Here is a 17,190-nt window from a genome sequence, read left to right as displayed (position 1 = left end):
ATTTATTTTTGCCAAAGTTCTTCAGGTGATTGTGTGACTGACCTGGGCTTAAGGAGCACCGTCTTGCTTGGTTAAGTAGCCTGTCTTGCTCTTTCAGAAATGAGGAAATCAACGCTTAGCATCCATGGGATCACATGGTCATGAGGGAAAAGAACACAAGCAGAAACCAAAAGGAGTTTCTGATTGCCAAGGCCACCACCTCCCCCAGCATCATGGAGGCAGATACTGGACACCCTGGGGAAACGTAACACTGTAAAGACCCTTTACACACCCGGGGAGAACATGATACCCTGGGCTCTGAAGATGGGACCACTGGCTGGCTTCAGGGTCAGGCAGCCCAAAGAGACAAGTAGGGCAGACAAGTGGAGGGCAGGCACTGAAAAGGGACTCTGTGGACCTGACTCTGCCACACGTACGTGGCTTTAGACCACGTGGCTAACCTCAGAACTACTTTCAAAGCTTCAAAATGGTGCCTGTGGAAGACAGTTAATCTCCAAGGTGCCTGTCAGCATTAATATGCTAATTATCCCATTTCTTTCATACACACACGCACACACCGCCACATGTATTACTGTACCTAAATGCACAGACACATTTACTGCATTTAAGAAAATCTTTGACTACTGTTTGGCAGGTAGGTCCTTGCACAAACATGCCCATATGTACACAAGTCTAGTGTGTGTGGGGTGTGTGTGTGTGTATTTGGATACACACAAAAACACTGCTCTCTAAACTGACCAGACTAAGACCCCTTGGAGGTGGGAGGGTAGACCTAGAATGTCTGGGCATTCTCATGGGGTACAGAGGGCTTTGGGGAAAGGATTAAAGACATTAGCTAAGCTCCAGATTTCCCCCAAGCCTCTCTTCTCCCCTCCCCAAACAATGCAGCTTTCAGCCGGCCCTTGTTTTGAAGTCCCGTCTCTCCGAAAGAAACGAGATCTGATCTCCTAAGAAATTCTCACCAGTAGAAGCCCTAAGAGGGTCTCTATAACGTGTCATAGGAAGATGAGACTTGACATTTCTTTCTAAAGGAGCAGATTCGTGGTCTGAATGAGGCGGTGAGCAAAGCCACGGACAATGGCGTGTGTGGAACATGGTGCAGCTGTTAGAAGTCACACGAGTTAACCAGGTGAAACCTTCAACTGTCCTGATCTAGGAAGCTCTCCACGACAGATGACAGATACCCCCCCTTAGAAGGGTGGACCCCCAGCAGGGTCAAAAACTGGGCCTCTTTTTCCTTCCAGGCCTGCCGCTCCCTTGGGCCTGGCCCCCGGCCCCTCCCCTCTAAGCACAGCCCTGTCACTATGCCTCCACTGCCCAGCCCCTCCGGTCACCTTGAAATGAATGTCCCACCACCCAGTGGTGGCACCCGCTCATCCACACACCCTCAGGTGTATACTCTCTTTACATGTAGATGGATCTTCAGGCTGAGCTTAGGTTCCTTTTGCTAATGAAACATAGACAGACCATAACAATCCAGAGAAATGGTGAAAGTGCGGGAAAAGGGGTAGAAGGATGGGGAGCAGGAAGAGGTACAATTAAAATTTAGCGGAACGTTCATTTCCAATCCATCTCCTCTTAGGCTCCAATGCTACAGTTAGTTTACTGAAGTGGTAGCTGCAGCTGTCTTCTGAGTATGTCTTCACTCGGGCAGCCCCATGAAGAACACTCCTGAAACAAGAAGCCCTCTAAAGAGGCCACCAAAACATTGTGTGAATGCCCTGAGAGCAAGTAACTGAGCCCCTCTTCTTTCATCACTCCCCTTCGCCATTAAAGAAAGCAGCTATGTCTGCATGGCGTGGCCTCTCTCTGCATCCCTTCCTCTAGAAACACATGGGGCTCGGCTGGGCCTTCACTCCCAGTAGCTTGGCCCGGGCTAGGATCCAGCTCTCTCCTTGGCTACAGACCAACTAACAGCTGTCCCTTTCTTTATAACGGACATCAGCAAAGTTAGTAGCAAGCCGTGGCCTGAGATGAAGATTGTGTCATTTGCTCATTCCAGAGGCAAGCCTAATAAACAGGGCTAGGATTCATTAACCGTAGAGCTGCTAAACCAGAAAGGACTCTCTTCCCTCTTCTTTCAACAAGACCCTCACATTATCCTCTGGCCTCATCATCTGGAATCTGAAATTCCTAATCAGTGAACCAGCACAATGACGTGCTGATCTTCTCCCCAAGTGAAGGGATGTGAGCGAAAGTGGGAGGCTTGCCCCGTGACAACACCTGCCTCTCCGTCTGCTCTCCATCCTTCCGAAACGACCATCATCTCCCTCTTCTAGGAAACTCTTAATTAAAGATATAGTTTAAATGTCATCACCTCCGTGAAGCCCACCGCTTTCTCCCAGGCTGCTCTCTTTTACATCTCTTACCCAAGGACACGGTGGTCTCCTTACATGTCTCCCCCATTAAATCCCCAACTACTGGAAGAGGCACAGCCAGAGCTAAATTTTTTTCATAACACAGTGCTTGACAAATACTGGTTAACAAATGTTTGTTGAATAATTGAGGAGAGCAAAAGTTATAAAAATAAATAAAGTTAAAAGAAGAGATAGTGCGAAAGAAAAGAGACCAAGAGATAAATAAACTCAGAAGCTGGAGTACAAGAAAAGAGGGAGAAGAATCAGTGATGAGAAGGACCAGAATAAGAAACCAGAGAGGACCGAAGGCAAAGAGGCAGACGACGTATGTGGGTGGAAGAGTGAAGGAAGAAAGGACAAGGGTGAACTTAAATACAAAACCTCCTCTCTGATTTTTTTCTTTTCTATTTTTAAGAACAAAGCAGAAAGGCTGGAAGTCCCCAGAGGAACAGAAATACATGTGGAACTGCCAATGTTCACGATGATACAGAAGTGGGTTCAGGAATGATGTAGACCCATGATCCATGGTCACGTAATTTGGGCATCACCTGGGAGATGGCTAGAAACGCACAATCTAAGGTACCAGCCCAGACCTACTGATTCAGAATGGACATCCTAACAAGGTCCCCGGGTGATTGTTATTCACAATAAAGTTTGAGAAGTGCTGGTGCAGACATCTGAAATCCACAAATAACCTCCACATCTCACACTGTTCAGAGGAGCGGTGCCCAGAGCCTTGGCAGTAAGCGGCTGGCTGCCCACCTTGAACAAACCACCTCGTGTCCCTGGATCTCAGTGTCTTCATCCCCCACGTGAGGTCAGAGAAGATGCTTTCAAAAGGATCGCAGAGCTCTCATACTCTTGATCTCTTCTAACATCCTAGCTGTGAACCATTCCTAAACCCACCTGAACAAATAACAAGTAGCATCTTTCACTAATTAATATCTCACTTCTTCTCTCCACTTATTCACTTACTATTTTCCCAAGTCTCTGTTATGTGCCAGACACTGTGTCAAGGTTTTATTCCAAGGTGAATAAAACCCTCCCTGCCCTCGAGGGGCTCACAAACTTCTTAGGGAAACAGGGCATATAAACAAAACGAGGATAAAGTGTACTCAGGGTCATCTGCAAGCACCGGTGATGGAGAGAAGGCAGAGCTTCCTGGGGTAGTCACAGAGGATTTCAACGACAGGTTACATAGGCACTAGGTCCCTTCTCTGCCAACCTCAGCTGAAAGCAGTGGAAAGTGAAAACACAAAAATAATATGGTTGGAAGTCATTGAGGAACCAACCGCAAGGTTCTGAACACACCTCTCTGGGCTCACAAAATCCTAAGAGCTGATCCACACCATGGATCTTGTGTCATGGCTGTAGGCACCTCATTAACAGCCACAGGTATGCTGTAGAAACCCACCTCCTCTGAGTTATGCCTGCTCCTTCACATTCTGTTCAATCTTCTCCAACCTTCTGAAAGATAATATCAATTCAACCACTAATCTACTCTCCCTGGAGACTTCTTCTTGTGGTTGCAAAGAGGAGATGCACTTTAATAAATGTGAACAATTCATTAGACCAGTAACTCTTTGGATTCATATTTATTTACAGAGAGAGCGGATATTACGATCCAACTGTATGCACGGTAGCAGAGACTGCAAATGTAGTTTACTGAAAGGAAGAAATTTCTAGAATTCTTAAGAAGGGCGAAGAATGGCAGTGAGGAAAAGGAGCTTATTCACTTCTGACCCCAACAAGTTAGCCAAGATGAACTATTTTGTCAGCCCTACTGTCCATCACTACAGAGAGAAGGCCATCATTCAGAACAACAGTTTCCCAGCCTTTAGAATGACGAGCTCCACCTGGCTCCTATAGGCTGCTAGTTTGCTCTGGTTTCTTCACATACAATCTGTCCTTTCCCCTGCCTCCTTCTCTATTTCACAGTCTGTAAATATTAGCTAAATTTTTGCTTTAGCCTGTCAGTACTAGTCGATATGTCATCTCAATTTTCACATCCTTGAACAATAGGGAGGAAAAAACTCTATATCCTGGGTTCATCATATTCATGGAGGAGATGGGAGATGGTTATACAAGGTAATGATGATGTGGCCAAGGACTGAACCCAGCTCAGTCCTGTGTCTGCACTCATCCCACCAACCAATTTTAGTCCATGTTTCCACCCCCCAGATGCCCATTGTCCCCCCGACACACACACACAAGTCTGGGCGTGTGAATGTGAAGGTCAAGGGAGACGGTCAAGGTTCTGAAACCATATTTCTGGAGGTGAAGCAGGAATACAAAATCAAAGTACCTGCTGTTCATCCCTTCACCAGAGGAAGTCTCTCTTCTCGTTCAGCCTAAAAGAAAGGCACTGGGTGTGCAAAGTAGTGACTAGAGGAATTTTTTCTCTTCCTCCTCCTTTTCTGTCATTTCTCCTCCTTCCTTAGTCTCTTTGCCTCTATCCCCCCTGCCCCTGAAAAATTATACAGATAGAGTGGCAAAGCAAGGCTCTTCAGACAGACAGGCTTCCCAGGGATGGAACCAATGGAGAGAAGGAACTACACACTCCTGGGCACACCCTGCCCCTCTCCTTGCTTCCAGCATCTATTCTAAGCTGCCACATCGTCCTGTGTTCACAGCCCCATCATGCTTTGCTACACCTGAAACACATACACAGAAGACGCCATGTTGTCCTGCTTCCCTTGAAATCACCAGTCTAACATCCTTAACCGTGCTTTCCTGGGAAGTCTTTATTTCCTATTAATTTTTTTCTTAATTGCATATCATGGAGGCACCTCGATTGGAATTAAATGTGCTCCTCCTCCCACAAGCAGCCACATTTCTTTCCCATGTAGCCCACACCATCAGGGGAGTTGACAGGAGGAAAGAAGACAAAATAGAACCCAGTCAGCATTTTGTGCTGTGAGGGGAAAAAAAGGGGCGGGGGGAGGAGAAAACAATGGCCCTGAGGCAGCCCAGAACACCACTGAGCTCAGGGCATCTGCTCCCGAGGACCGACCGGGACACCTGCCTCCTCCCAGGGTCTCCAAAAGGGCTTTGGATGTGGAAAGGCATGGACCACCTGTGGTGACTCCTCCCTGAATCCCAACAAGCTCTTCCCAGATAGATTCCATTCTTCCTCCTTGTGGCTTTCCCACCACTTAGTCCTCCCTTCCTCCCCTTCCAGTGTCTTATCCTTTGCCCAGTCTTAGAGCCAGCTAAGGATGGCCTGAAACCTGTCTTCACCCCATTGGCATTCAGGGCAAATGGGGCTGAGACTCTGATCGAAAGGCCTCCTGACAACCTTGTCACCAACCAACCTGATGAAGGACCTACTTGGTGCAGAGCAGTGTGGTGGCCTCAGAAATGCAAATGAGGCAGAGACCCATCCTGACTGGTTCATCCTACCTATGGGATCATTGCACATGGAGTTGCTATTGTCACCCAGACCTCTGTTCTATTTTGAAGTCAAATTCCGAGTTCATCCTCCCACCTGAAGGAGCAGAAGCAGATGGGGAACCACGCAGGTGTCTCAGGTGAGCGCACACTAGATCACCCCGGCTATTTGTAGATGTGGCGAGAGCGTGGCTCCAGGTGGGATCCCAACCTGTCACTCTGATAACACCATGGTTACAGATCAGAGTTGAAGCAAGGAATGTTCAGAAGAATGAAACCTGGGGCAGGGCAGCAGTGAATCGGATTCCATCCATTCTTCTGGACAATGAAGAACTAACTCTCCTCTAAAGTGATGTTGAGTGATAAGGACCTTCCAGGACTTCTCCCACATCCCTTTAGTATTTTAGATTGTTTCAAAGTATTATAAAAAAAAATACTGGAAAAAAGATTTGGAGGTAGAATACTTTCAGGAAGATTATTGGTACTAGTGATTCTGTTACATTATTTTGAAAATCTTTATCTCAACCTGATTCCTACCCTTGGGTGCCTTCGGAGTTTGGGAATATATGGTCAGTGGAGTAGCCAGCTCACCACCTTGGCCCTCCAGCCCGTGGACGATCTTATTTCCTAGGAGTAGTCTTGGATTGCATGAGTGGCTAGCTGAAGAGCCATTAGCTAAGTCTTTTCCATTTCTCCTGCTATTTCTCTTTTCAAGTCCATGAAAATACCGCCAAACCACACTGCTCATGTTGTAGAATTCGATGAGAGGGAGAAAAAACGTAAGTGTTCATTCTCTTTGGAGGGTCCATGGCTAACCCAAGCAAACTGCACATCTCTTTGTTTAACACAAAGACTCACGTGTCGAATTCTGCACCCCTGCCACACGCACAGCATTTTAGAACTCTGCAAGATAGCCATTTTGCAAGAGTGTGGAAGTAACAGTTTGCTTGGAGGATGTGTGGGTATAAATAGATGTGTAGACAGAAGGAGAAATTTATAGCTCAAATATAATAGCACACCAAAAAATACAAATGAAAAAGCAGAATACTGACAGAATTCTTTCTTTCCGAGCCTAAAATTTGAGTCCTCTTAACCTGCAGCATCCTTCAATTCCAGGTGTTCTGAGAGCAGGCTGATTTCCCACCTAGACCTGTCCCTCTGCAGTAGGCCTCCCAGGATCTCTGGCCGAGGGTCGGCATTTAGACAGCAAGTGGCCTTCGGGGCAACAGCTACGAGAACCTCATTCATTATTTCATCTTTTAAAAAGGATGCCCAGGAAGGTAGAGACAGGAGCTAGAGAGACATGGAAGTGGCAAGGGGGAAAGGCAGGCTGCAAAAAAAAAAAAAAGCTTTCCCGATTCCGATAAAAATCAGAGCTTTAGCTCGGGGTGAATAAATTTGTTATTTGACTCGAAAATCACACAGGTCTCTCAGCCCTTCTACCATCCAACAGCTGTCCCTACATATATCCACCCCCATACCTCCAAAAAAAACCCCAAACCTGTTTGATGAGGCAGGAAAAGAAATAACATGGGAGATCTCCCCCTTTGTAACAAGCCTTTTCCCCCACACAGCATTATTTGAGTATCTTGTTACCCTTTCTTCCCCCCCCACCCCCCAAAAAAATCCACTTGAGGGACTTGAAGAGAGAGATAAACAAGGAATCCCTACCCCAGGTGAGAAGATAATGAAATCGGATTTGCCCTACCTTGGTTTGTAGAAGCCAAACCTCTAGACGGACAGATTAAGGGAGTGAGCATGGTGGGAATATCCAGTCGCTTCTTCTCGCTTGCATATCCACATAAGAAAGACGAAGGATAAAGAAAAGGAAGATCATTTAAAATCCAATTCAGTGTGAATTTTGTTTTAATCTTGTGTCTTGAAGAGATGCAAATTCAAAGGAAAAAAAAAAGATGGAATTCAAAGGTAATTCAGGCTATGGAGAACAGCTCACAATGCAGAATCCAGAATGATTATTCCGTGTGCATGTGAGGTTAGTGGCCGGACTTTTTTTTTTTTTTTTTTAACAATTCTTCGGGCAATTACGGTTTTTGATTTTTGGAGCTTTAGTGGAGGAGGCTCTGTGTAGAGAAGCTGGGGACCGGCTCTGTCCCTCCGTGGAGCGTGGTCATTCCCAAAGCGTCCCCTTCCTAAGGGGGAAAAAAGAGATGGTCAGGGTTGGATTCGAGTGTCCCCCAGAGGATGAGAAAAATGCATTCCGAAAAAAAAATCAATTCGTTTTAAGGAAAAGGGGGGGGAAACCCTGCATTTCCCACAGAGTGCACACCAGAGGAATGGAAAACAGCTGGCACCGGTCTATAAATAATTCAGAAAAGGTCTGGCTATACCATTCCTGGGACAGGCATGGATGCGAGGTGGGAAAGCCAACCTGAATGGAAGAGGAGAGAGGGAGAGAGAGGGAGGGAGCGAAGGAGGGAAGAGGGAAGCAGGGAGGGAGAAGCGGCTCCCTGTAGCAATACACACTCACACACACACGCAGAAACACAAGCCCCACTTAACTCGCCAGCAACTGCGGCCCCCAGCCCCATCTGCAGTGCTGCCGACATGTCTGTCTCGCCGTCCCCATCGCCTCCAGCAGCAGCGCCTCCTCCCACCCCGGGCTCGTGCTCAGTGGGTGCTGATTGTGCACCGGGTGCACACTGGGCATTCCTTGGAAGGGGCACACTGACACGCGCGCGCGCACACACACACACACACACACACACACACACGCCCCCGGCGCGCACGCGCCCCCGCGCGCACACTCACGCCGCCGCCGCGCTGATGTGCAGCGCACGGGGCTTCACCTGCAACGTGTCTATTGGACGGATGGTCGCGGCGCGCGGCTCCGGCCCCGGGCACCGATGCCCAGCCTCTCTGCTCGGTAAGGGGACCAACCCCCGCAACAAAGGACCAGAGAGTGCCCTACCCCTCTACCCTGAAAAATCTTAAAAAAAAAAAAAATGCCACGTCCAAATAAGCAAGTGCCGGTTTCTGCCGGCTTTAAGAGCCTTACCTAATAACCAGGTTGGTTAAGGGCTCCGCCGCCTCGACCCTTTATCTTCCTGACACCCCCCAACCCCCCAAAATTGAGACGAGAGACTCCAAGGCGAATATTTACGTACCGGTTCGGAGCTCCTGGGCGATTGCAGGGTCTCCGGAGAGGGGGTGGCTGGGGATGGAAGGTTTCCCTTTCCTGCAAAGCAGGATTAATTATCTTGAAGTTCACGACTCTTCTTTGCAAAGCAAAGGCAAATGCATCCGGACGCCAGCACTTCTGAATGGTGGTGCTCAAAAACCGCCCAGACGAGCGCTTGCGATAGAGCAAAGCCCCGAGATTTCCTAGAGGTGAAGAAGCCGAAGGAAGTGGGTTTTTTTTTTTTCCAAAGGGGGTGGGGGACCTGCCTTTCTCCAAAAAGGTGGGGGGTGGGAGGTGGAGAGGCAGGAGCCCAGATTCCAGTTGGTGGTGATGGGAGCCGGGGGAGGGGAAGCGGGCGGGGGCAGGCTATGCAAGTCAACCGCGCGGCAGCGGGAGAGGGAGAGGACGCGGGGAGGATGGGGAGAGTAAGAAAAAGGGGGATTAATCACCGGGGGCGGGGACAGGGCGGGAGATCACAGGTCGCCTGGTCTGGATTTGGGTCTCCCCCTCAAAAACGTGCCACACACACACACACCCTACCTCTCACACACTGCCCTGGTGGGCGGAGAAACCCACGAAGCTGGGGGAAGACGCTCGTGCTCCCAAGGTGTGTGTGCGCGCGTGTCCTCTTTCCACACCCCCCACCCCACCCCACCCCACCCCCAAACCCCGTCACCCCCTCACTCCTATTGCTAAGACTCTGGCGGAGGCAGCTTCCCACGTCATGTGCTGGGGGAAGTGGGGTCGGAAAAAGGGGGAAACGGCTTAACCCGAGTCCGTGGCGCCTCCTGCTGGCCGGATTGGGGAACAGCGACGAGGAAGGGCGGCCGAGGGGTGGGGGCAGCGAGACAGGGCCCCGGGTGGGCGGCCCGGCTCCGCAGCGGGTAAGCCTCTCCCCGAGGCGGGACTGCGGTTTGAAATTTAAGGTCCTGGCTTGATTGTCCATAAATCAGCCTTGGCTTCGTTAAGTGCCCCCGTGCTGCAAACAGTTGAAAGCCGGGTTCTTGCCTTCAAGAAGCTTAAGATCTATTTTAAGCACGGGAGGCTGACGCGTTAACACAATGGGAAGCAAAGCAAGGCAAATGTAATTAAGGGCTAAATTGTATAGTACGGACTACATGTGTGCTTCTCTGACTGCTAGTGAAGGTTTGAGGAATTTGGAATTTTTTATTAAAGTAGATGCTGGTATTTAAAGACTTTGAGAAGAAGATGAGACAAATGAATAATCCCTAAATAAAACGAGATTTCCTGGCGTTTTCAAACCCACCCTCTTGTGAAAAGCAAATTTATCTACTCATTTCTCTCTCTCTTAAGCTGCTTTCTATTTTAACAGTATTTTCACCACCTGTAGTATTGTTTATTTTTAATATTAGTATCATTGTGTAGGTATCACTTTTATTCAGATCCATTGTCTCTTCAGAGATACAGAATGTTATGGTGGTAGGACATTTTCATTTTGGTGATGCTCACCCATTTCTGAGAAGGAGCCACACACACACACAGGTCACAATCCTATGTGAAGTGTTTACACCTAGTAGCTGGGCGCTTTGATCTTTGTAGAATGCAGTGCTATAAACCAGACAGCACCCCCAATAATCTGAACTAATTCTTTCATAAATTTCCTAATTTTGATAGGCCAAATCTTTGAATGTAAGATTTTTAAGACAAACATATAAGCATTACGTGAAAACACAAATACACTGTGTTCACTTGCAAATTACTCTTTCTCAGTAATAGTAGTGCTATTTTTTTTAAGTCAAGGTAGAGCTGGTCTGGGCTTCCCTTGAAGACTCAAGAATCCTCCTGGGATGTGGGAGACCCGAGTTCAATGCCTGGGACGGGAAGATCCCCTGGGGAAGGAAATGGTAACCCACTTCAGTATTCTTGCCTGGAGAATTCCTGAACAGAAGAGCCTGGCAGGCCACAGTCCATGGGGTCGCAAAGAGTAGGACACAACTGAGCGACTAACACACGACAGACCTGATCTTCCATCTCTTTGGAGAAAAGCAGAAACATCTGGAATTGCTGTGCCCCGTGACTCAACAGCTTACCCAACCCAGGCCCCTCTATACATAGATTTCTAGTTGTTAGAAATGTGGATTCCAGGAGGGGAGTAGGATGAGGAGAGCCAGGGCCCTGTGGGAATTTCCTGAAATTCTCTTCCCAGAGTCTTCCAGGAATGCCCATTAACTTCAAAATAATATCCAAGCTCACTCAAGGCTTTTTTTTTTTAACTTCAGAGCCCACCATCCCCTTCCTATCCCCAATCCCCCTCACCCAAATTGGACCAATTCTCTTCTTTTATTCCTTTCCTGGACCCAGCCATCCCGTTCCTCCTGTTCACTTTTGCAAGTACAGAGGGAGGGAGGAGCTGTCAGACCCCCTCTTCCTCATGAAGTCCGCTCTCCCTTTCAGTGGCTCAAGTGCCACCTCCACAGAGGATATTTTTCTGTCAACCCAGCCTGAATTGATTTCTGTACCAATTTCAAAGATTTTTAAATGAGGTCTAGCACCTCACTACCATCCCCCTCTCTGGTTTTCCCAACTAGTTGTTTGACTAGGGAGACAGACCAGCATCTAGGTATCCATATATTCCCAGCACGAGCTGTTAGTTAGCAGCCACAAGAGTTCCCCTGGGGTGATTCAAAATGGCCTCATACACGGAGGGCAAGGAGGGACCACAGGAAGAGGCAGACCACTCCAGATTGGTAGGTGGCAGGGTTGTGTTTTTTTTAATTAATTTGTTTATTTTAATTGGAGGCTAATTATTTTACAATATTGTGGTGGTTTTTGCCATACATTGACATGAATCAGCCATGAGTGTACTTGTGTCCCTCATCCCAAAAGCTTTCCCACCTCCCTCCCCATCCCATCCCTCTGGGTTGTCCCAGAGCACCAGCTTCGAGTGCCCCACTTCATGCATTGAACTTGGACTGGTCATCTATTTCACATATGATAATATACATGTTTCAGTGCTATTCTCTCAAATCATCCCACCCTTGCCTTCTCCCACATAGTCCAAAAGTCTGTTCTTTACATCTGTGTCTCTTTCACAGTCTCGCATATAGGGTCATCATTAGCATCTTTCTAAATTCCATATATATATGTGTTAATATACTGTATTGGTATTTTTCTTTCTGACTTCCTTCACTCTGTATAATAGGCTCCAGTTTCATCCACCTCATTAGAACTGATTCAAATACATTCTTTGTAATAGCTGAGTAATATTCCATTGTATATATGTACCACAGCTTCCTTATCCATTCGTCTGCTGATGGATATCTAGCTTGCTTCCATGTCTTGGCTATTGTAAACAGTGCTGCGATGAACATTGGGGAACACGTGTCTCTTTCAATTCTGGTTTCCTCAGTGTGTATGCCCAGCAGTGGGATTGCTTGGTTGTATGGCAGTTTTATTTCTAGTTTTTTAAGGAATCTCCACACTGTTCTCCAGAGTGGCTGTACTAGTTTGCATTCCCCACCAACAGTGTAAGAGGCTTCCCTTTTCTCCACACCCTCTCCAGCATTTATTGTTTGTAGACTTTTTGATAGCAGCCATTCTGACTGGCATGAGATGGTACCTCATTGTGGTTTTGATTTGCATTTCTCTGATGAGTGATGTTGAGCGTCTTTTCATGTGTTTGTTAGCCACCTGTATGTCTTCTTTGGAGAAATGTCTGTTTAGTTCTTTGGCCCATTTTTTAATTGGGTCGTTTATTTTTCTGGTATTGAGCTGCATGAGCTGCTTGTATATTTTTGAGATTAATTCTTTGTCAGTTGCTTCATTTGCTATTATTTTCCCCCATTCTGAAGGCTGTCTTTTCACCTTGCTTATAGTTTCCTTTGTTGTGCAAAAGCGTTTAAGTTTAATTAGATCCTATTTGTTTATTTTTGCTTTTATTTCCATTACTCTGGGAGGTGGGTCATAGAGGATCTTGCTGTGATTTATGTCAGAGAGTGTTTTGCCTATGTTTTCCTCTAGGAGTTTTATAGTTTCTGGTCTTACATTTAGATCTTTAATCCATTTTGAGTTTATTTTTGTGTATGGTGTTAGAAAGTGTTCTAGTTTCATTCTTTTACAAGTGGTTGACCAGTTTTCCCAGCACCACTTGTTAAAGAAATTGTCTTTTCTCCATTGTATATTTTTCGGTGGCAGTTTTAATAAGGAAAGGAACTTACATACCAAGCTTGCTGTCTTTGGCAGCTGCAAGATGAGTAGATCTCCACTCCTACCGGCCCTACATAGAAGCTCTAATGGAGTTAAGTCACATATATATCCCAGCGTGTGAAGGTGCTCCATCACATAGTGTGTCCAACTCTTTGTGACCCCACCAGCCTCCTCTGTCCATGGGATTCTCCAGGCAAGAATACTGGAGTGGGTTGCCATTTGCTCTGAAACAATTTCAGGGGATCTGAACCCAGGGACCTGAACCCAGGGATCGAACCCTCATCTCCTGTGTCTCCTGCATTGCCAGGCAGATTCTTTACCCACTGAGCCATCAGGGAAGCCCTGTACATTCCAGATGATCTTAATAACATGTCCTCTAAAGGCTGCATCCTTGAAGTGGCTCCGAATGAGAACAGCGGGTGAAATGAATATTCCAAAGACAGGGGAGGGTGGAAGGAGTTTTTATTTTGCCTGGATCCACTGGCGGTCACATCCTCTTAATGATCTCCTCCAACAGTGGTGCAATTCCAGACACGTAGTGGGGTCTCTGTAAATCTTAAGGAAATTTTTATGACTGTTAGAAACCACTTTCCCAAGCAGCCTTGCTGACCCTGGAAGAGCAGCTTCTAGGGACAATACAGCTTGTGAGCGGAAGGTGGTATCACTTCTCTACGATGTTCATTGCCTATTTAACAGGGGAGACCTCTCTCCTTATTTCTGACTTCTGGTCACTCACTTACCCTTCTAATGAACAACCTTGCCTCCAAGGACCACAAGCCTTTCAATAAAACTGTTTTCAAAGATCACCCGGATTCATGAAATTTGAAACACCATTTCTCAACATTGCAAGTATGCATTTCCTAACTCCTAGTCAGACAGTACAGAAAGCAATATTCTAACGTGACAAGATGCTGGGTTGTATTTCACAGCATTGTTTATTGAGGTAAAAGCTCTTGCTCCAGGCTGCTAATGACACTGTTGGAGGTATTCTGCTAGCTCACTTGACCCAAAGGATCCCCGGAGATGCAGACTCTTGTCCACGGCCCACTCAGCAGATGCAAAGCCCATACCTAGTCTGGGGAAAAAGAAGTATGTTTATCTCACAGCATCTTTCAGGTCAAACACTAAAACCAAAAGGTAGGGCCTGAAGCTTACAATTCAGGGTCCTTCTTTAAGGAAAAGAGTAGAAAATTTGATGTGAAAGTAAATCCTTACTTAACATGAGAAAATAAATCACAACAATTAAAGAATTCTGATATTTATAAATGAGACATTTTTAAAAATTAAATAACAGGTTTTATTAGTTGCTGCTTGACTCTTTGGTAATACTTGCTTTTCTACCTTTTTTAGCTTCATACTCTTTGAACACCTCTTCACATTATGATTAATGTCATTTTCTGTAAAAATAATAGAAAGAATCCAATCTGATGGTTGTTCAAATTTTGTTTTTGTTTTTTTTGTTGCTGATTATTCGGAAAGATTTCTTACTTATTGGTAGTAGTACAATGTACATTTTTTTTGAATTGTTGTAGAATTGGGGAAAATCTTTTCTCAAATTTCTTTCATATATACATTGTAAGGCTTCAAGGGTTTCCAGTTTTCCTGTACAGTGATTCATCTTATATATCCTTTGGACTGATGACACTTATTAACCAGTTTGCAACGTATTATAAAGTTTTACATTATCTTCATCAATGTCAGTATTTTGCCTCAAACCTGCCAGAAACTTAAATCATTTCCCAATGTGTACAGATGATTCACTCCTCTTCATTAACTGGTTTATCGAACAATCCAGAAGGCTATTCATTACTTCTATTCAAAATTTCTCTTTTCTTCTTAAAGAACAAAAGTATAATTTGAAAAAAAAAAAAAGGTTGCAATTCACTTCTCAATGTCAGATTGATTTCTATTGATGTCAAAGCTAATCTTTTTCTTTTTTGTTTCATATTCCATTAATTATTATCTAAGTTTTCTCTCAACTCTTTGATAAGTAAATGTAGATTATAAAAGAAGGAACTCTTCAAATATGTCCCAAACAGCAGTCTGTAATTTCTCACTTCTTTTATTAATATATCCCAAAATGTTTTTCCAAATTACAGGTTAAGTGGTGCAATCAAGCTTTATCAACTCTTTGAATAAACTTTTTTACATTTCCATGTTTGGGTTTCTCTTCCCAGCCGATGAAAAATTTTAGAGCCTTAATACTGATGTACACATGTTACAAAGCTTGAGCCTTTTTCTCATGGGAAACATAACGCTTTGGTTCTTTAACAAAAATTCTAAGTGGTCACATACTCTACTTGGGAGAAAATTTTAAAGGAAAGAAAAAAACTGACAAAATACAAACGTGGTCAACAACTTCAGGTGAGGTGGGGCATATTTTTTTCCAACGAGAAAAGGAATGACCCGAAGAGCGCATGTTCTGTGACTCTTTCATGTCACAATGCTGGGTGTGTAGGTAGAAGGCGCAGGTGGTATTTTCTTGGAAGCTTTTCCTTGGGACAGCTGGCAATAATTTCACAGGAAACTGATTGCAAGCCGCATAAATATATCTCACTAAACCCAAATTAAATTATTCCCAACTCAACTTCCTCTTAGCTTCATCTCAAAGATGCTCACCACCATTTCAAGGACATTCAGCATGAGGGAAAAATCAGAGAAGATTGGAGTGGAAAGAGATAGCAATCTTAAACTATTTGCAATTAAAATATGCTACTTTCACAAATTCTACTAAAACATTTGGACACATTATTAGGGCCTCTCTCGCAGCTTTAGAAAGGGCCCAGGTGAGTGGCTGGGAGTCTGAAGCTGCATTAGCTTCAAAGTCAGCCTGCCCCTGCTCGTTACCTCAAGTAAAACAGGCTTTCTGGTTTCTAGAGAAAATATTCAAATGTTTATTATCTCTGAAAAAATAATTGGTTAAAGGCTTAGTTGACAACATGCATATTAATGCCTTTGGCTGAATCCAATCCATCTTATTTTGCTTGCAATTCCTGGAGTGTACAGGAAACACGGGCAGAGCATTCAATTTTAATCACCCTCACAAGCATACTAAGATTCTGACTCTACCATCATTACTCTTTTAAAAGAATCTCTGTTTTGTTCTTATCATAATGATATTAATTATTCAACTTGGGCAGTCTTTTTTCAAAGGGATAAACAACTTTCATCCCTGTGTGAAGACCTGCCTGTCCTCCAACAATGAAAGCAAGTCTTCATTATCCACTGCAGTTTTTTGAGCTTGTTGTATATATTGGGAGCAATACACTTCTAGACATTTGCATTCTGTACTCGGGGAAACATTTCTTTAATACGTCCCCAAATAGGCCCTTTTCTTTTCCAGATTATACAATGGGGGCAGGAAGGAGGAGAGAGAAAAGGGAGGAATAAATGAGACTTTCAGAAAGAAGACTGAATCTGGAAAGCAGGAGATATGATGTGATGTGATGTGGTAGTAAGAGTTCTCTGTAACAGAGAAGGGGAAGAATCCGCATGGTGTTATTTCTAGCATCACTCAACTCCTGCGAGAACATGCCCCACGTGGAAATAACCCCCTATTAAGCACAGTCAGAGTTGGCACTGCCTTATTAATTGTTTTTTCCCTTCCTGCAACATAGAAAAAATATGACAACACTGTATCTGACCCAGCTTGTTTTTCTTTTTAAAAAGGAGTTCTTTGGAATCTTGTTTTTTGCCACCTGAAAAGGTCTTTTTATTTTTTCCACCTAAACACTTTGGGGGTGGGGGGAACTGTCTCGTCTCACCATTATGATGAAGAGAAAATGCACTCTTCTGATGATACAGAATCAGATTGTTCAAGCTTCTTGAGAAATGTGCCCCAATGTCTTTTACTCAGACAATATGGATGAGAGACTCCATCTCCATCTGAAGGCATCTTGAAACATCTTATTACCAGAGGCAGTCGGATAATGATGCAAATGATAAAACAAAATGGAGATAAATTTTATAACTCTTCTCTCACTAGTTCCCTTTTCTCTTGTCACTTCAAGCTCTTCTCTGAAACTTTTAATGTTTTTCTTTGTAAGTCACATGTCAGGGCCCCCAATTTCTTTTTCTACTTTAGCATCTGCCTCCTTCCACGTGGTCCTTTACTCCTAGAACAGTCCCTGTCATCAT

The 17,190-nt window shown here is 45.0% G+C and overlaps 1 protein-coding gene across 3 annotated transcripts in view; it reads right to left on the bottom strand.

Annotated features, from left to right (window-relative positions):
• GRIN2B (glutamate ionotropic receptor NMDA type subunit 2B) overlaps positions 1 to 17,190 on the bottom strand; it is an 815,960-nt gene that overhangs the window by 497,266 nt on the left and 301,504 nt on the right. For all 3 annotated transcript variants that reach the window (XM_081589234.1, XM_081589233.1, XM_081589232.1), the window contains 2 exons: positions 8,873 to 9,089; positions 7,456 to 7,897 (listed from right to left, as the gene is read on the bottom strand). The gene's annotated coding sequence lies outside the window, so the exon portion shown is untranslated. The remainder of the gene's footprint in view (positions 1 to 7,455; positions 7,898 to 8,872; positions 9,090 to 17,190) is intronic.

This window comes from Giraffa tippelskirchi, chromosome 4 (assembly GCF_054371585.1).
Source record: "Giraffa tippelskirchi isolate mGirTip1 chromosome 4, T2T-mGirTip1v1.2.pri, whole genome shotgun sequence".
NCBI lineage: Eukaryota > Metazoa > Chordata > Mammalia > Artiodactyla > Giraffidae > Giraffa > Giraffa tippelskirchi.
This window is presented reverse-complemented; position numbering and strand designations above follow the sequence as displayed.